This window comes from Phalacrocorax aristotelis, chromosome 2 (genome assembly GCF_949628215.1).
Source record: "Phalacrocorax aristotelis chromosome 2, bGulAri2.1, whole genome shotgun sequence".
Classification (NCBI taxonomy): Eukaryota; Metazoa; Chordata; class Aves; order Suliformes; family Phalacrocoracidae; genus Phalacrocorax; species Phalacrocorax aristotelis.
This window is the reverse complement of record NC_134277.1, coordinates 89,391,504-89,413,142: the sequence shown is the minus strand read 5'-3', so window position 1 is coordinate 89,413,142 and position 21,639 is coordinate 89,391,504. Positions and strand designations below refer to the sequence as shown.

General features: G+C 40.0%; 1 protein-coding gene across 5 annotated transcripts in view; it reads right to left on the bottom strand.

Annotated features, from left to right (window-relative positions):
* Positions 1–21,639, bottom strand: part of SEMA5A (semaphorin 5A) — a 349,647-nt gene that overhangs the window by 247,085 nt on the left and 80,923 nt on the right. For 3 of the 5 annotated variants that reach the window (XM_075084299.1, XM_075084302.1, XM_075084298.1), the window contains exon 2: positions 15,152–15,247. The gene's annotated coding sequence lies outside the window, so the exon portion shown is untranslated. Of the gene's footprint in view, positions 1–13,916; positions 13,998–15,147; positions 15,248–21,639 lie in introns of those variants that run through there. The other 2 variants (XM_075084301.1, XM_075084300.1) reach the window with 2 other exon arrangements.

The window sequence follows — 21,639 nt, the reverse complement described above, 5'->3', positions numbered from 1 at the left end:
AACACGCCTTTTCCTCAGTCAGAATATCCAAAGACAAGGTTAAGCTTTGAAGGAGAGATGAAGGATGTGAATGCACTTCTGATAATATATCTCAGAGGAGAACAGTAACACTTTAGGTTTCTCTCTACCTCAACCACTACCTCTTTAAATGTATTGTGCTATTTTATTAAGTGTAGTAATTATTTTAGATATATTAATTTAAATGCATTAAATGCTTTGTGGGGAATTGCAAGTAGAAGCTTACTTGCAAATACTCAGAGGAGAGTCCTCAGAGACCCTAATCAGGCTAGAGAACAGTAAATCAAGGTAGCCAATAGAAACCTCATCGCAAGTTCTCACTTTAGAAAAGGACAAGCTTTAAGTCAGCTGAGCAACTGGGAGGAACAGGAACTTGCTATCCACTTCATTACACTATGGTATGCACAGAAAGAGAATGAAAAAAGAGTCTGAAGACTGCACTGCTAGATACACTACTAGAATGAAAAAAAAATAATAAAAAAAACCCACAATCCCACAAAAGAAAAATAAAAATAAATAAAAACAAAAAGACAAAACACACAAACAAAAAAACAACACAACCACCCAAGAACCAAACCCACACACCCTAACTCCCCCCTGCCCCGCCCCACACCCCCACACCCCACATCCCCACACCCCCCAAAAAAAAAAAAAAATATCCAACAAACACACACCTTCAACATGTATCCACAGCCTGAACAGACACCTTATAAAAGCCTTCAAAACCAAATCCTTTTCCACAGAGTTTGCAAGGGTTAGATTGCTCCCTCCTTCACATCCTTGAGCGAAGACCACCGCACAAGTTCCATCTCTGCCTGAGACACCGCCTATAAGAGCAAGCCTGCGGGGGCAGCACCTGAACACCATACCCATGCAGCACTGAAACACTGCAACTAAGAATCAGAAGTCTTGAAGGAGGCAAAGGAGTCTTCCTGAAACAGGCGCTTCTCCTTACTGAAAGTGCAACTATCGTGCCAAGTTAGCCTGTAGCATAAAACATGAAAGCCAAGAGAACGCTAAACATGAAAAGTTTAGGCTAGTTTCCTTGGTTCCTGTATAATCTCCATATGCAAATCTCTCTCAACACTGAAATACAATGATCAAGTCAAAACTCTTCAAAACATACCCATAACAGTGACACTGACCATCCTTTTAACTATTGCTATATATTTGGGAAGCAGCACATTGACTAATGCTAACTAATTATTTGTATAGTTTTTCTAGCACAGATCTTTAATCAAACTTCTGACAAACTGCATTTTACAAGTCTGTAAAACAATCTGAGGATGAAAAACAAAACAAAACAAAACCACCCATAATTACAAAATGTAATATTTCAATATATTATTTTATTTTTATATATAAAGGGTCTTGTGCACTTATTCTCCCCCATTCACTGTTCTTTGATCTAGCTTGCCTAACAGGTATTAGGTAAAGGTATTATTTTTTACAAATGTAGTATTTAGTTTCTCCATCAACAGTATTTGATGAGAAAAAAAATAGTGACTCAAGATTTTTTATTTTAGCTGAACCAACAAAATCTACCTACCTTGCTGAAGACAAAAAGTGCGACCAGCTAAACATGCAAGGCAAGTAACTGCTACTGCTAAGTCCAAGCAGATTCATTCAGGGACTATTCCCTCCAGGCACTGAAGTCATATATTTAAAATGGAATAATCAGGATGTCGATATTTCTCGATCAGTTAAAATACACCGTGCTGGAAGTACAACGTACCTCTGAATTATAAACGCTATTTTCTTTTGTTTGATTAAAATAAGCCATTATTTTATATGTTTTATATATTTATATATATATTTATATATTTATATATTTTATATATAATGCTTATTATAATAAGCATTAAAAAAAAAAACCAAAGTTGCCACACTAATGCAGCTGTCCAGCAGCAAACATGCTTTCAAATAATTCTCTTCGGTGATTCTGCAAGTGCCCCTTTAACCGCACTTTCAGGTGGCACTTTCAGGACCGGTTCGGGGTACATGCATCCACAAGCAGGTCTGGGGTTTTGTTAAATGCACACCAGTGTCTACTCTTGCAGACACTGCTCATGTAATTTGTTGTGGGAGACTTAATTCCACTTCCCCTGGGTGCTTCACTCCACTTCTTGGTTTGCAAAACGTTAAAGTTTGATAAAAATTTACCCATGCTAACTAAATACTCTGGAAAATACGCATCTTCGTGCACAAGCATGAACCTGGGAAAAAAGTGCTTGTCTAATGAAACAGACTACACATTTTATGGGTTCACTAGAACAGAATTATGAGTTCAAACAAATTTGTTGTCCAATATTGCTCCTGTACACACTTTAAAATAGTTATATCACCTTTGGTTGTGTCAATTTTATTAAAAAAAACTAGTTTGTCTACTGTACTGCTAGTGGCACCTTTTTGCAGTTTATTAAAAAAATATAACATTTGCTTGCGGCTGCCAAGTGATGAGAAGACAGGGAGAATTGTTTCCTCTTCAGCAAAAAAAGCCCATGCTGTTGTGTATTGCTAGGAAGCATATGGACAAATTGGGAAAAAGTATCGCCAGTCATATGGTCATAAAACTGGAATATATGATCACCCCTACGATGTAGCTCAGTGCCTTTTTCTGTAATGGCTCTCAATTTTTTAAAGCCATACTCCTCCAATTCATACAAATCATCTGAGAGGAAGATTGCTAGAGAAAGGAGTATGTAAAAAAGGCTCTGCCATCACACCAACCAAAAACTCTAGCAGCATGTATGCTCCCAATCCTCAGTCCTGGCAACACCACTAGTGACAAGACTCAGAGCCCAGAAGGAAAAAGGGATTGGTGGGGGGAGGTGGGGGCATCAACAGGGCTGCCTCAGGCTAAAATAACAGTGCTCCCCTCTCCTCCCATGAAAAATGTGAAAGTTGTGTGTCAAAGACATTTGCATTTCACTTTCTTCACAAATGAACAGTAATTTTTTTTAGTCACACTTCTCCTAATAGTATACCGACACAAGGTGAATAAATATCAAAACTCATTTAAATCTTGTTTCCAAAAAAAAAAACCCAGTTGTTTTTTCCACAGTGATTAATCCCGTTCCCCTGTCAAATGCACAAATAAAAGCTATGCCTTTTTACAATATAATTACATTGGAATACATCCCTTACTCAGTATAGTCTTAGAAAAACAATTTGTATATCACTTAGATACACAATTAGATTAGAACAATAGCTCAAAGATCATCTCATTAAACATCAAGATGAGACTGGGGGTTATAGACCTTCTTCAGTGAAATAACCCAGCCATACACTATCACACCTCATCACTGGACCCAGCAATGCAGACTGTTTGCTATGCAGCAGAGTAGCATACTATAATTTGTATTCTCATAAAGTGAGAGTCAGCTTCAATTAACAAACTGATTACCACATTCCTTCAACTCTTTTTTTTTTTTTATATTGCCATTCATTTCTGCAGTAGCATGAATTTTAAGATCTGCAAGAGGCAGTCACCCATCAGCTGTCATTGTCTAACGCAGTCAAAAATCAATCCTTAAATTCATAGCGACATTCTGCCAAAAGTCTGCAAATATCTGTAGCTGATGGTGACAACTCATAAAAGAAGAATCTGTCATCAAAGCTAGTTCTCCAGCACCGCTCAAAGAGCTGCCATACTTGTGATTTCCACAGAGGAAGCACTGCTTCAAGAACAGTGGCCTGAGTGAAACAAGAAGTTTGTAATAACACCTCAGATCTCATTTATCACATCATGGGCATGTCTGCCTCATCAGTGGGACATAGCATCAGTGGATCACAGCTTCCACGAGCAAGTACCAGCCAGCCCAGCAGGTCCACACAAAACAGCACTGCAAGCGGCTTCGAGGTAAGAATAAAGGTAGTCAAATCATTGTAGCGTAGGCCCAAGCTCCAGCAAAATCTCAGCTCTTATTTTCAAATCCCTTTTTCTCTTAGCTATCCCTTAGCTCCTTGGCCTTTTCATATCCTCCCAAGACCCAGATTCCCACCTCTAATGGCAGCTCAGTAGACAGTCCTTACGACAGGGTCCTGCTGATTTTAAAAAATTACATACCTTCAAAATGGGATTGGGCAGATCATCAGAAAAAGGACCCACTGATGGTTGTGAAATACCTAGCCACTCCCATTTCGCAGTGTGACATTCAGGAACTTCCTGAGCCTGATACTGCAGCAATATTCAGGGAAAGTCCCACTAGCTGCTTGCTGGGCTCTTACCCTCTTCCCTGGGACATGTACTGTTTGCTCCTGACAGAGACCAGATGCTGGTCCGGATGCACCTCTGACCAAGCACGGCCATTCGTTCCCATGTTCTGCAAAGATCTGAGCTCTGCACGGCACAGCATTCAAAGGTTGTATTTTATTCACTTGTATTGAAATACAGTACATATGAATCTGTATTTACGATTTATTCATAAAGCCTACTGAAAAGTGGGCACACGTTATCTGACTGTAAGACAACGAAAATCCATTGCACAGCTTTTTACAAAGCACGTACTACAGTACATGAGTTGTGACAGCAAAGACAAATAGCATCTGGAATAGCCAGTCCACAGCATTTTTTCTTTAGTATTCCCTCCCCCATCTGGTAGAAAGCCCTACAGTTTGGAAGGAGATCTGTCTTCTGGTTATAGCTGAGTCAACAAAGATTCAAAGACTCAGCAAAAGATTCAATTTCAACAGAATCATGTAGTCATTAACTGGACTTCCTTACAAACTGTCACAAAACATGACAAATTCCATTTCAGAATTTTGTTTCAATTTATCCAGTGATACTGTTAGTGGCCCTTTCAAAAGCTGTGGATGATTTCTAAAGCAACACGTACCTACAGAGACCTACTAATGCTGCCCCTGAACAAATATGCTATACTACATATTTTGCATCTCAGTAAATTAAAATTATTTTTTAAAAATCTTATTTTCCCATTAAACTTGAATATAATAAAAGTATGCTAGTGTGGTGGGTTGACCCTGGTTGGACGCCAGGTGCCAAAGCCGCTCTGTCACTCCCCTCCCTCAGCTGGACAGAGGAGATAAAATATAACGAAAGGTTTGTGGGTCAAGATAAAGACAGGGAGAGATCACTCAGCAGTTACTGTCATGGGCAAAACAGACTCAACTTGGCGAAATTAATTTACTCTATTGCCAATCAAATCAGAGTAGGACAATGAGAAATAAAAACTAAATCTTAACACACCTTCCTCCTACCCCTCCCTTTTTCCCAGGTGCAATTTCACTCCCAATTTCTCTACCTCCTACTCTCCAGATGTGCAGGGGAATGGGGAACGGGGTTGGGGTCAGTTCATCTCACATATCTCTGCCACTCCTTCCTTCTCAGGAGGACGACTCCTCACATTCTTCCCCTGCTCCACCGTGGGGTCCCTCCCATGGAAGACAGTCCTCCATGAACTTCTCCAGTGTGAGTCCTTCCCACAGGCTGCAGTTCTTCACAAACTGCTCCAGAGTGGGTCCCTTCCATGGGGTGCCGTCCTTCAGGAACAGACTGCTCCAGTGTGGGTCCCCCACGGGGTCACAAGTCCTGTGAGCAAACCTGCTCCAGTGTGGGCTCCTCTCTCCGCAGGTCCACAGGTCCTGCCAGGAGCCTGCTCCAGCACAGGCTTCCCATGGGGTCACAGCCTCCTTCAGGCATCTGCCTGCTCCAGCGTGGGTTCCTCCATAGGCTGCAGGTGGATATCTGCTCCACCATTAACCCCCATGTGCTGCAGGGGGACAGCCTGCCTCACCATGGTCTTCACCATGGGCTGCGGGGGAATCTCTGCTCTGGTGCCTGGAGCACCTCCTCCCCCTCCTTCTTCACTGACCTTGGTGTCTGCAGGGTTGTTCCTCTCACGTATTCTCACTCCTCTCTCCCGGCTGCAGTTGCTGTTGTGCAGCAACATTTTTCCCTTCTTAAACCTGTTATCCCAGAGGCGCTACCACTGTCGCTGATGGGCTCAGCCTTGGCTGAGCAGTGGCAGGTCCATCTTGGAGCCGCCTGGCACCAGCTCTGTTGGGCTGGGGGAAGCTTTTAGGCAACTTCTCACAGAAGCCACCCCTGTTGCCCGCCCCACTCCAAAAAAAAACCTTGCCATGCAAACCCCAGTATAGCTAGTCTGCCTCATTGAACAGAGATTAAAGAGAAAAACAACAACCAGACAATTAAGGTATTTTTAACACTCACTTCATCATATTTGTTAGCAAATGCTAGTTAGGTTTTTTCCTTTTTTTAAGCTACATAATTATATTGATTTCACAAAACCAATTATATATTTTTTAGAAGGGCAAAAAAACGTTTGGGTCTAGAGGCGAACTATTGCAATGATGACATATCTTCAACATCCTTCAAACTATATTCTTCCCTAACTTTACTGTTAACTTACTTTTTGTAATCTACTGCTAAGAAAAACATCTGTGCACCCTGTATAGCAAGGGGCTCACAGAAAAACTGAATTTTGAAATTTCACCACTGGGAATTAGGAATCTATGCGGGACCAAAGTCACAACTACAAGTAAAGTTGTGACTATTATTTTGCATTAGTGATGTACTGAATCTTCACTACATATTTGTAATTACATCTTTTGTAATTTAAGAATACAGGAAGTATTCTTAAATTACAAAAGCTCAGGCTTTGAAAGCTGGCCACATGTCTTGCCTTCTACCACGACCTCTACCAAAATTTGGGTAGAATGCAGGATAGGAGAAGGGGGAGGTGCTCTAGTTTATGATGCTTTTCATCTTTTTCTTTTCCCTCCACATTATTTTAAACTGCCTTGTACTGGGAACTATACTAAAAAAAAAAAAGGGAAAAAAAACCCAACACATAAAACAGGTTTAAAAACATTACTTGATTGAACAAAAGGCAGTAGTTCAGGACTGGGAGGACATCCATATAACAGAGCAGCAGAAGACAATGCACTGAGGTAACCGTAGGAAAAGTTTTAGCTGGGAAGAGGGAAGATTTATCAGCTGGCAGGAGAATGACGAAGATGAAGGTTAGAGTCGGATGAAAACTTTGTGTAAAATCTTGAAGATGTATAAAAAGTTTGAGTGAAGGCAAGGTTAATGAATGCAGGCAGAAAAGAGGTAATATGAGAGTAATGCAAGTTTAGCTGTTGCATTCTATTTAAACTGGGAAGAGAGAACATAGCGACTGGAGTCATACATGTTCAGTAATTAATACAGAAGAATACCACATCACAGCCATCTGGACATACTTTTTTGTATCTGTAAATTGCACAGGAAAACATGCCAAAATTTGTACATGGATGTAAGAGAAACCAGAAGGAAGATGGTAATACAGCAACTTCAAATAGTTGGGTTTTAAAACAAAATTATGTTCAACTGAAAACAGTTCTCTACCATTTTGTATTTCACTGAACAAATGTGCTTGATAGTCCCTGGGATTTAGCTTTCATAAGGACTTAATATAATACTTTTTTTTTAAAAAATGTGAAACACCAACCTAAAGGACAAAACTGTACGGCTAAAACAAAACTGCTAGTGGATATTCTGCACATTAATACTAGGCAAACTTCCAAAATAAAGATTATATTTAAGTAGTTACTACTTAAAAGAACTGCTGGATGAGCGCCAAAATGTCATGAAATGACTACTGGGACAGCCTGCTTCAGTTAAATGATACAGGCAAACTTATCCTTCTCACGGTGGGTTCAGTCCTGCAGTTCTTTGGTAGAGTTTTAAAGGGCAGTGGTTTTTAAACACATTCAGCAAATGCATGGTGGTCACAGCTTTGAGAACGGAAAGACAGTGGAGGAGAATACACTTTTGTATGTCACATGCACTCACCCCCGTGCCCCCATTTGCAAATGCATTTCAGACTTCCACCTGACTACCAGCTTTTGATTTTTTTCTTCTCATCAATAATCAACATAATCTCTCTTTACAGCAACAGCTTAAGTGGCAGCAAGGTTTAGCAGAACTGATATGAAGGAAAGGGAGAGGTGAGGCAGGTCAGAGCTCCCATCTCACATCACCGCTATGGAACACTTCTGTTCCTCACCTGTTTATTTATACATAGCTTTTCTATCAAGGTAAGCACTCAAAAAACCCACTCATCTCACCCACCAAGCTTCTGGATTCCTCCTTCAGTTCTTGGATAAAGTATAGAGAGTGTATCCTACAGAGAACACTTATGTGGACTGAACCATCCAACGTCTCTGCACTGATTATACAAAATGGCTAGAGTAAGTAGGCTACTATCTCACTTTCTTTGCTCTATAACATTACCGCTACAAAGACGACAATTTAGATCTTTTTATACATCAACAAAAGTTTTCCCACACACTTACGAAGATCTAGTACACAGATGAAAGCACTGTTTACTGTTCCTTCTAACCCCATGGTTAACCCCCCATGCTTATAGGCAATAGTGCTCAAAGGGGCCCCACCAATCTATGACACTCTTCCATACTAGATTTTGCATTTAGATCTCTGACTCAATTGAGAACTGCAACAGAAAGATCACAGCACTCCCTTCTGTGCCACATTCAGCTGTGTTAATATACAGAAAATTCAGAGATATCATACAAACATGCCTTTTTTTTTTAATTAGGAACATTAACTGTACAGCTAACCATGCTGTCTTTCATAGGTGTCCATCAGAAACACAGAAAACCCTGACAAAGCTACCAGAATCCTGCAACAAGTCTGAAAGGAAAATCATGGCTTCTGTTAGACCTTTCTGAAAGTTCATCTACCTTTTGTTAGTTTTTCACTAAATCCTGAATCCAGACACAGACATTTTACACCTCCTGTGAAAGATGATGTTCATAAACCCTTTCCTAAAACAAGTAAAATTAAACAAATGGAAGATGCAAAGATTTTCAAAGACCATTCTGCAGCTAACAAATCCAATCTATCAGTCTCTTCAAAATCAAAAGGCAAAGTTCAAAATTAATACAACGCTTACACTTAAAACCCCATGTATTCACACGCAAAGGTTTCACACATATGAGGAACATCCGTGCACATGTCTGAATTTCCTGTCAATACAAACTTGCTTATTTTTTGCTAGATCCTAAGATGTGTCATGACACAGAAAAAAAAAACAACCCAGAAAAAATAATCCTTCTAAAGAGAATAAATCATAGTTGTATTTTCTTCCTCTGACATCGTTGTTAAAAATGTAAGTACTATTTTTATGACTGTTTAAAAGTAGTAAAACTTGACATGACAGAAATCATATACTATCTGGTGGAATGCACCCAATGAAGCTGTCAAACAACAAATAAGGAGATGTCAAATAACCTAAGGTTAAATGAGGAATGGCTCCTGACATATTTGTTTCAATACACAGAAGCCTCTTGTGGGTTTCCTTCAGAGCATACTTTACGCTGCTGTGTATTTGTGTCTCAAAAAAAACCAAAACAAAACCCAACCAACAAAACCCTCCTCTGTTTTTTCCAAGTCTGAAATATCCTCTTAAAAGGTTATTTTAACTTACATTTCCATGGTTTATCTAATTGTTAACTATAATGGTCTTTCTAATGATTTCCATTTAAGAGCTTTCAGGGAAAAAAAAAAATCTATTCTATAAGGTTATTTCACAAACTAACAATGCTGTGAAAATCCATTTTGTTTGGTGACATGTTTCCCAACGGTTTCTCAGTGGCTGACAGTTTCCATCAGTCAAAGACTACAATAAGTGTCACTGATGTCTCCATCATATCCGAAATCACTTCAGATTTCTGTAGCTTTGTAGCCATCATTTTTCATTTATCACTTTGAAATCTTATAAGCATACATTACATATGCACAGATTGCATACACTGAAACATATCTTATACTCCTTTATGAGAAATCTAAGTTTCAGAGAGCAAATGTGTCAAAGTCACCTTGAGCTCATAAATAGAAACATGCAGGATGATTACATCTTCCCTTAGATTCTTCTAAAAGCAAAGGCATAGTTTCAGCTTTCTTAGGCTGTTTTCCTTGCATCCAAATTTTTCTAGTACCCCCAACAGGTGCTTAAAGCGGAACTTCCTGTCCATGCCTACATTTTATGCCACACAGTATATTCATGGGTGTCACAGCAATAGCCTATGGAAAACCGCCCTCCCCACTGCACCAGCCCTCCAGCACAGCACACCATCAGGCAAGGCTGGATGACCTGCAGTAAGAGCATCCTTAGCTAGTGCTGCCTGAGACCACCAAAATATATATCCAAAAGCCATACAGTATGGCCTGCACCCCTTTTTGCACTACTTTCTGTACATCTTCAGACCCTCACATATTGCGTTCCTCAAAAACATAAATGCACACATGGCACAGGAAAGGATCCCTTTCCTAGCATGAACAAATAACCACAACACCAACACACTCACACGCCATAGTTGAATATCATACACTTTGCTGGGAGGGCCACATGCTCACTTAGACAACAGCCCACAGCGATAAGCAAAGGCATTCCCCCAGGTAGACCAGTATAGACTCTGCCTCACTTTGCTGGCCTGCCCCTTCATATTCTCCCATACCAAGCCTACATCCCTGGTCCAACACCACACCCTGAGCAAAGACCCTAGCTCCCAGGCAATCTAGATCTTCCTAGCAATCAGTTGTATCGAAGCTTAGTCCAGTGTCAGCTAACAACAGCATGCCTCAGCACCCAGGTCCACGCACTCACTCATTTATGGCACTATTTTCTCCCTCAAGTCATCCTCTGCCCCAAAGGGAAACCAGCCACCCACCAGCTGCATTTTTAAGACCAGGGGAAGGATAAAGCCTGACAGAAGCTACACTCATTAGGTCACACTGCATCTCCTGCCATACACAGATCTTACCCTTTCCACTCTCCTTCCACTGGAGCCCAGCTTCCTTCTCCCCTACCCTGCAGAGGAGCAATACAACAACCCGCTTCTGCTGAGCTGTAGAGAGCTGTTTTAGTCCTGAGCTGGGTGCTGGCTAACCCAGGCTACGAACATGCGCCAGCAATGTAATTCAGTATAAGTTAACCCAAAATCCCACTCACTCCTCAGCAGCAAGGAGGATGGCACGTTTATGAGCCTGCTCCCTTAGTTCACCCTGAGCTGCAGACCTGCCAACCAATGCTTGCATGACAGGCCAGATCAACACTTTGCTCATTTGCTTAGGGATCCAAAAAAATTGGCATACTGCACTGGATGCACTGATGTCTGAGGAGAAGGGTGGGTTAATAGACAAGGTAGAAAGGTCTCTGCATGACTATGATTAGCCCTGTCCTTCCCACCACTCCAGCAACATTTCTAAAAGAAGCAGAGAGGCCAGTTCAATTTTAAGACAACAGATCCCGAAGTTTTCCTTCATGGGATCCTTTAAAACCATCTTCACACTGGCAACTGACGCTTGCACTGAGACTTGTACAGGTTTCTCATCTCCTTTTCATCACAGAACCTTGGCAGATAATGACAGGACCGTTCAGTGCCCATCATGTAGTTGTGTGGCAGAGTCATGGCATGTACCACATGTAAGTAAATAAGAAAGCTAAGTAAGTTGTATCCAAGATGCTGTGAGTGGTTGTGGAATAGCCCATTCCTTCTTGATGTGTCCCAAGACAGGTGACCAGCTATCCTGCCGTGTGAATGCTGCCTTCCACTATGCCCTAAGGAAGGGTGGAGCTCGGAGTAAGGGAACACATTAGCTCCCCTACAAATCAAGGCCTACTGAGACATCTGCCCTCAGCTTTCCAGTCACTGTAGATCTCAGTGCCTCTCTTTTCTAAGGCCACCAAAATCCTCCTTGATCAGCAGGAGACAGTATTCATTTAAACACACAGAAAATGCTAAAACGCTACCTTTTCTTCCCTGTATTTGTTTTTATTTCTTTTCTCAGGCTGTTAATGGTACTATGTATGCTTTTATTTCCTACAATCTCCACCTCTTCTCTTCTGTTATTCCTTTGCAGTTAAATTCCTTCTCCTTTACCAACTCTGCTTTGATGTCATTTGCATATTACTACAGAAAGACATATTGTTAAATCTACTTCCAGAACAACATTCCAAGCATAAAGCTCTAGAAGGAATACCAAGGAAAATGTCCATTTAAAAAAAAAACAAAAACAAACAAAAAACCCACCACCTCACCAAACAAAAACCACTAAACCCTGTGAACGGCCTCTGTCAATGACACACGGAAAGCAAGTACAGTAAAATGCCTTACAAATGAAAGTCCAACTAAAACCTGCCCTTTGGCTGCAGGTGTAATGTTGAAAAATGCTAAGTCAGAGCAGAGAAGTGCCAGTTTATGTAGCACTGGTGCAATAAGATACAAACATCATAGGTATGAGAAGTGTCTATGGAATGGAATTGCTGGAATTCAAAATAAGGAGCCCAGAAGGAAAATGCTGAGGATGCAAGGCCTTTCCACTGGGATCCTTGTGTAACAATGAAATGCCGAATTTGACTTAGAAAGGGGCAAAAAAGAAGAGATACCGGACACAAAAAACACCAAACAAACCAAGAAACTGGCAACTGGCCAAGTAAAAATTGGCAATTTATTTCAGCATTAGGAAGTTCAAAAACTCAAGAAGATAGATTTAAAATGTGAATGATACTCAACTTATCAAAGAGTAATAACAGACTTTCTAGCATGGTCTGCTTGCTACCCTCTACACCTCAGCATGGTTCACCCCAGTGAGAGGATGGGACCTGCATGCTACTGAGAGTCCCAAAAGCACAGTCTGAATACAGCAACAGGTTCCCTTCATCCTTTCATACCTGGCCAGCTCCCTCCTCTGTTACCTACCACTTCACCACAATGTTGATGGGACAGTCGCAGAGTGATCTAGCAGAAAATCTGTATTGCTAAAGTCACCATGATGCATTCTGGTTTTTAAATCGTTAACACTTTTTGAATACGAAAGATCAAGTTTTATCATGTATTAGTTGTATCACTATGGCTCTGTCAATTTCTACAATTAATAATATAACTATAGACAAACACATCTCTCTCACATGGAAAATCCAGTGCAGAGTTCATAGTTTTTAAAGACACAAACCTGTATTTATACTGTAATAAACTTATATAGAAAGATATTGAAAACACAAATTGAAACATGACATTCCTACTGTGCAAAGTCTTTGCAAACCTTCAGTGCTCTGTAAAGAATAAATAACTGAGGAAAAGTCCATCTCAGCAGGTTAATCATGAGTCGTACCACCAAGATATACAGTTTGCTCCAGCTAGGCTGTCCATGGATAAACAGGGATTTCAATTTCCAGGGCTGTCAATCTTGAATGCTTTCCAGCACTGGATTCCACCATATTTTATAAAGATGAAACCTGAAGCTAAATGAAAAATAATTCAAACTGCTTGCAGTGGTGTTGCAGAAAGGGGCTTCCAGAGCAAACAGATTATACACACTACATTAATGCAGACACTGGAAGTACAAAAATCTGAGTCACGTGGGAAAAAATAAAAATAAATACACCAAACTTGGATCAACAGAGACAGCTCAAAGGGTCTCAAAACAGCGCTCTTTCTACAAATTCTTTTGACATTTTCAATGATCAAGACAAGAGAAAGCAACCCACGAGATTTCAGGCAATAGAGAGGTAGCTGGAATACTTAAAGGCTGCAACTTTATTGCAAGAAGTATGACCTGGGGGAGAGCAGCTGTGCCAGTGGGGGGAAGTTGAACCTTATTCCTAAATAGATTTTAAGCCAAAAAATAAATTAAAAAAAGAAAAAAGAAGAGAGTAAAATTATAAATCAAAGACGATTTAATTTCACACCAGGTGTTGAAACCCTGCTTTCAGATACCATTAATCTCATAGGGTTAACAACAAGCTTTAATGGAAGGAGGCTCATTCGCTGTAGCAAGAAACAAAGAAACCAAGGGTCTTTCCATTAGACACAATGACCTCATCCATCCCTCTCTGATCCTCCTTCACATCATATGCAGAGTCAAGTACAGCACAATTCATCACTTCAGTACGAAGCTGATGCAGCTCAGTGGTCCGCAGTTACGTTACATGCCAGGCACAGAGTTTCTGAAAGAGAATGAAGCTTCTTCATACCACTCTGCAAAAGCTATTGCTGCTTTGAAGCAATGCATGTTCCTTTTAACAAACAGTATCTCCATCATGTTTATCCAATGTCCTCTCTAAAACAGCCGCTAATCTAATTTTTTAATTAATCCACTCCATTTAAACAAGAGGCCTATTGTTCTCTAGGCTCCCTGATTTCACATAAACACTTTCTAAAACATGACATCAAACTAGACATCTTCAAGTTCTCAACTGCTGAGACGCTTTAAAGCCACAGCCTGTAGCTGGTCTATTTCACTCTTCCGTCCCTTAAAGACTTGGGTAAGCTGCATCCGGGCCTGTTAAATTGGGAGCATGCAATTTGTTCCACAATCTCGCCTACAAATGCTTCCAGCTGAGAAAGGCAACCTCATAAGCCTCCCATCAGAAGAGTTCCAAAACAGGAACCACCCCACACTTTTCAGTGGTGAGCACGTACACACAAGAACAATTTAGGTTTTCTGCCACGGCTTTATCTTAGATTGCTTGTTTCATAATGTCATTACATGCAGGCCACACAGACTCTTCAACTAGATTTCTGCTACTGGTGTGGTTGAAAAAAGCATTTATTAATTTTATGTTTAGCCTGATACGGGGATTTTTTAGTCCCATCTTCCTTCTTTCAGCACAGCCACAGCTGCTTTTTAAGATGTCCTCTTGCTTTTAATAGTCTCCTCTACCTTGTCATTTACCTATATGGGTTTCCTTTTCCCAAGCCTTTTTTAAACTGACGGTAAGCATTTGTGTGGGGCCTCCAAAACAGTATCCTGAAATAGTGTCTCTGCCACCTACAAACATGTTACTCATAGAGTTGTCCTTTCAGTTTTTCTTTAAACAAACATCCCCATTTTTACATAGTTCCCCTTTATGAAGTTGAGCATAGTTTAAGAGAGGGGAGAAGAAAGGAGAATTGCAGGTTGTTTTTCCTGCATTCCTCCCACTTCCATTTCTTGCATTTCCTTAGCTTAGGAAGGAGAGAAAGGCAGAATACCTGTAAGGGTCTACAAAGCCATCTCACAAGACGTTTTCCAGACAGCATCTTAAAATGTCTCCATGACATCACCATCTACCCAACGAACAAAATACAGTCTCTTACCTACCTTTTAGTCACCATCCCTCTGTAATCATCTACTGCCTCTGTTCAGCGTGTGTGCAGAGCCTAGCACAGTAGGGTCCTGGGTCTATCTTGTAGGATCCTAAGAGATAAAGAAACATAAAAGAGAAATAATAGGTATTGAAGAGAGCTCATCAGCAATTCTCAGACATTTATAGCAGTCATAAAACACCTGTCTTTCAAGACAATAAATTAGAAATGTAAGGCACTGAACTACACAGTGTGAACAAGAACTAAACAGAAAGAGGCAGGGGAAAAAAAAAATCATTCTTTAAAATAACTGGCAGCTTGGGATGAGAAACAGAAAAGAGGAGTACTTGTCAAAGAATTAACAAAATCTATGGGAAATATGAATTTGAGAAAAATCCTCACTGTAAAAATCTCCCTTGGTGCCCTGACCACCACTAAAATGAAACATGCCTAAAACGTGGGCTGAAATCCGGCCCCAAGTGAAATCCATGACAAAATTCAGGTGGGCAAAACTTGTGTTCTTTCATCCTTCCATAAACAGAAAGTTCAAGAGAAAAACGCAGTTACTGTCTAATGTCTCAAAACAATACAAAATATATTTTTACAAAAACCAGATGCATCATTAAGAACATTTCAAGATGTTAACCCACTTCATAGGAATAGCAAAGACAATATAAACATTCAAAAAATTATCTTGCTTCTTTTTTTTTGGAAACAAAGCAAGTACTGTTCATCAATCAAGTGTTATCTTCACTTGAAAGAGAGAGACAGGAATCACATAGCAGTTTCCTGCTCTCAACACCTCAGCAAAGAAGTACTGCACTTCAGAAGTAAAAAAATACAGTCCATCAATTTAAGCATTCATTTCTTTGATTGAGAATGTCTACAGCACAGAACAAATACACTAGCTATCAACAGTTCACCCTCATCCTAATCAGAGGCATGAGGCAAAAAGGAGTCGTTCAACTCTGTTTACTCACTTACATAGAGTGACTGTACTACATAACTGGTGCTTTTGATTTTTTTCCAGTGCTTTTCTGACCTATGAAAGTCTCAGAAAATCTGCCAAATGCATAAGCAGTACTGCATAAAAATGTTTTACAACAAGCAAACATCACATGAGCAGGAGGAACTCTCAGACACCAAAGATCCAGATTTACGTTCACCATGGCAAAATTTCTCATGAACCCCCTTGCTCCCTATCACCAAGTACTGCAGATTTTTATCATTTACATATTTTCTTCTAAATTAAGAATTTATATCATATGTTCACATATAGACACCCCTCCGCAAAATTCAGCGACGTCAAAGCGCTGTAGAAGCTGCCAAGAGCAGATTTAGAGTGTTCTCCATGGCATAGGGATCAAGCAAAGCTAAAGGATGGAAGGCCATTTTGAATTTCATAGTCCAAGGTGGTAGGTGAAGCTTATATTGTTAAGAAGACATCGCATCACCTTTTCTTTGCCTCCCACTTTTCAGAAAGGCAAGGACCAATTTAAACCTTGGAAGAGGACCAAGTTCTGCTTTTTGTATTACTTTGTACCAGAGAATACTTGAACATCTCAGTGCAACTACCCGCCACCCAGGCACGTTGATGACAAACTATTCTGAGACATTCAGTCTGTCAAGTCATTAATTATAACTGTTACCCTATAGTAAGTTCTACAGACAACTACAAGCAACCCTTCTCTAAGATGCAGTATGCTAGTAATTTATGTGTGTATTCACTACCCCAGAATGAACAGCTGAATTATTATGCTTTGAAACCTTACAAAGAAGGTTGTATACCTTAATTTTTCTAAACAAACCTAGTGCTTTCTCTATGCACTTCAACCCACCGTCCCCTCAGCACTCATTTCATGATGTATATTTTTACATGAATGCCTCAGGTTTTATTTTAGCAAAATAAAAGCTTTAGCAAATTGCTTTTTATTCTACTCTTAAGAATTACCTAGACAAAACTGGAAAGCAGAGTCTGTGCACCTTACTGATTTAGGGAAGACATGCACAGACACAGAAGCAAACTCATAAAGCTTGGATTTCTATAGATTCATGTCTTGCTTCTCTTTTACCTCTTAATATGGCAACCTTGCTGTTTCTATGACTGTGGCGGCCCTCTCATTGGGCGTGATACAGTATATGCCGTGGGTAGGATAAGAACAGAAATTAGCCTGAGTGTTCATTTAGTTAAGCTAAAGTTAGGCTAACTCAGCCTACACAGCCCACACCAAACCAATCTTAAAGAAATTGTAAACTAAGCCACCAAAATCAGAAGACTGACTGGAAAAAACACGTCAATTTTTTTTATTCGGGGGTATATAACCATGCTTTACTTTACTTTTGCTTTGGTTTAGCATCATTTACTGAAGCAAAATGCTTCAGTGGCTGCGCCCCCTGCCTCTGCCTCCTAAACTTTCCTTTCAGTGTGACTTCTGAAACTGATGACTAGTTTCAACCTAACACAAAAACTTTCACAAAAACGGCCAGGCAAAACAAGAGACAAACTCGCTTTCCAAAGCACTGTTCTTCCCTGCTCTCGGTGACAAACACAGGCACACAAGAGGGGCATTCAGCCATGGTACATTTTATTTGCCCAGAAGCACATGAATTTAAAAGAGCAAGGGGAAAAAAATACCTTCTGCAGATGGATAAAAACATACATACGTGTATACTAGTGGAAGTTTTCCAGAAATCTTCACTAGATTTAATGATAAACCCATAGGAATGCTGTTTCCCACTGCTGTTAGAATACGGTACTGAAGTCATTGGTACGACCAAGCCGTATGATTAAACCTGGTGGGGGCGTGGAGGAAAGCGCACATGCAGTCAACAGCCTTCGCTGCCATACAGATACAGGCACTGCGCTCACATCTGCCTAGTATATTTGGAAAGCTATTTGGCTACACATTGAATTGAGCAAAGAAATAATCGTAACATGTCTAGACACCATGGCTCGTCTGCATGCTGAGACTTCCCGCTTCTGTTGCAGCTGCACGGCACTGCTCAGGCAGTGTGCCACAGCAGCAACCTCACCTCACCCAGTCAGCTGGGAGCTTGCCCGGGCATCCAGGATTTTTATACAATACCTAATGGCAACCATTGCTCACCTTGCAAGGCAAAAAAGGACACCGAGAGGGATAAGAACACACCTGCTCCAACACCACTGCACCAGCCAGCCTCAGCTTTTGCTCCACAGAGATCGCAACTTGAGTTAGGCAAGATGCTCCAAGTGACTTCTGCTGATGTTGGTGGTGCTGAAGTAGAAGTGTCAGGAGCACCAAGGAGATGGGGTTTTTCCCCGCTTCAGTGCTCTCACCTTCTACACACAGAACTGAGCACATGTAAGTAAACTTTATACACTACTTAAAATACTATTGAAAAAATTATTGACTCTTGTTGCTATCTGGCAGCAGGAGAGAAAATCATGTCAAAACTGAAAGTGTACCAAAATTGAGAGGGAAGGAGTCAAAAAGAAATACAAAAAGATACAAATATCCTCCCTCCTCTTCCCTTCCTCCAAAAAACGCCTCCATTATGCAAATATATCCCACTTTCAGGGATGAATCAAGGATGAATGGTCAGAACAGCTGCTATATACAACCTCATGCTCCTTCTACAAAAACTAACATTTCTCCTTAGAATGTATGCTAGCTAATATTACTACTTATGTCTCTCATTTCATGCTGAAGAGGTCCTCACATAAGGAAAGAGATCTAATTAACTCCAGCTTATTTGCTGGACTAAAGAACGGATGTGGAAAGATGGCAATTATTAGGCTAAATCTAGGCATAAGGAACATGAAAGAAAAAGGAATACCCTTTTTACAAAGCTGCATTTTGTTTATATGCCTTTCAAATCACAATATCGAGTAAAGTAAAACCAAAACAAAATAAATGTAGAAATTCTTAGGAAAAGAAGCAGAAAAAAAAGAAAAAAAATATCAACAATGTCCTTGAGCATGTCCCAGCCGCCACAGTTTGAGACCACAGAACCCACCCACACAAACTCATCCCAGACAGGCAGACACATGGTGAAGAGCAGAAGGTCAATGTGCGGAGCACTACACCCGTTCCTGTACTCCTTCACACGCAGATCTTCACGGCTGTGTCTGCGTCTTCTGATTCAGCTCAGAAGTCACATCCGGACAAAACAGGAGCAGTACAGGGACTCCCTTAAGCTCCAGCATTGTTCTTGCCTTGCTGAACACAAGCTCCAAGTCATGAAGAACCATGGACATCTGCACACATGTACACACACTCCCACATGCAAATCACATAAGCAATATAACTGACTCATCCAGAGTTTGTCAGGCTTACTCCATAGGCGTGGTAAATTGAACATAATGAGAACACAGGACACTCACGGCCCACATGAAGATCATCTTTGGAGAAAAGAAGAAAAAGAAGAATTTCATAAAGCAAACTCACTGTGTTTGCTGTTAACACATGCCAATGCTCAAAAATATGAGCCCTAGCCTATCCTACAGATTGATAGCTATACTACTGACCACGGTACCTTTTTTCCAGTTTTTCTGAAAGGGAAGGTCTTGACAAAGAAAATTAGATTCATTAATTACCCACAGCTTTAACTCTATTTACTCTAAAGTATCACTCTATTCTTCACTAGGCCAAAATAAGAATAAATGTAGAGACTGGAGTGCCAAGATGGGAAACATATTGCTGACAGGAAAGCATAGATCAGAATATGTGAAGTCACCAGACAGCTGGAGCTCTCTGGCTGAAAATTATAAAATAGAATGACATAACATTTATTTGGTTTTGCAGGGATTTGACTAATAATAGTTCATTAAAAGCCACTGAACTTACTCTACTTACTTGCTTTAACTCCATGTAGGTCAAAGTTACAAGACACGTTAATGTCAATTTAACATTTAACTAACCACCGTAGATTTATAGTCCAAAAGCAGCACTTAGTTCTTGCCAAAAACCACGATTCCCAAAATAGTAATTTTAAAGTATAATACATTATTAAGACTGCTGACAGAACGAACAGTATTACCCAGTTTGAAAGGGTAGAGATGGAGAAAAACAGTAATAAGGGAGAAATTATTGTGGTCTCACTCCCACTGAAGTAATCTTTTTCATGAAGACTTCAAAGAGCAGAGAAAGCATGGCCTTTATCTAACTTTCTGCAAATTACACAACTGAGTATTTTTATTTAAAATAAATCAGTTCTGATACAACTCTGACCTCCTTGAGTTTGACAGCAAAGCTTCTGAAAATATTTATTCTTGAGTGTGACACCACTTATCTTTGTGCTTTTCTGGTCTTTGACTGAAGTCTATAGGACATTTCAAGTGCTCTGTTGCCACTGGGATTTGCTGTCTACATATCTCGAAACTCCTACATGGTTTCCTGAACCTGAAAAGCTCATTGGATTGGTAGTCCAGACAATCTTTTCTAGTTCTAGGATACTGACAAGAGTAACACCTTTCAGCCAAGTTGTATTAGTAATGACAGCACAAGAGACTGAGAATTTCATGACCAGAAAGATCAACTTCATAATGAAAGTCAATGAAAAGAATTATTAAACTCTATAACATAACATAGGCAAGATTTGTGTGCATGTGTGTGCATGTCTACAACACTTAGACAAAAATCAATGTTTCCAGCATTTTTGTGTGTCCTTAAGATGAAACTCAATAGATGTACTGTGCTGGTTTTTCTTTTATTCTTTTTTCGGGTTTCTTTTTTTCGGTATCTTTTTTTTTGGGGGGGAGGGGGTTGGTTTTTCTAAATATTGCTAGAAGGATACCATGCAATAATCTTCTTGAGAAATCTCCTTTCTTCCCCAAAAAGCAACATTGTACTGCATCTACCTCTTCTATAATTTTCACCTGTAACAAAAACAGTCAACATCACTCCACCCACCCTGATAAGAGCAACTATCCACGGAATAAAATGTTATTCCTCTTCCAGAACTCCACCAAATAATTTAATGTCCTAACTGATTCTCAAATTTAAGTTGCACACTCAAAATTGATGTTAGCATGTAAATCTCAAATCTCATTGATCACCATATAAGTACTTCAAGATCCATGCCAGTTTAGGAAAAACAAGCAAAACCCTGTAATCTGTGCATTTAGTCTGCATGAAACCAAACATTTGCCGCCTTTCCTTCATTAACCAGTGTACGGCTACTTCATTTGCCAAAGAAGGCAAGTAAGCTAAGAAAGTTAAAACTAAAAGTATAGGTATCATAGAAGAGAAATCCTGAGCAAAGGCATCTTTAGATATGGAACCATAAAAAAAAATATTATGCTTTATCTGACCTTTCACAAAAGCCAGTAAACCTTTTAAATCTAGTTTTAAAAAATTCAAGTGAAACTTAGATGACAGACAACTTGTAGAGGAAAAAAAAAGAAGTCCACAACCCTCAGGAAACCCCTGGGTTTTATTTAATACTCTGAAAGACATTTTCTGTACCTCAGTATGCCAGCTAGTGTATTTTCTGTAGCATACTTAATTCAGAGACATCTGCTTG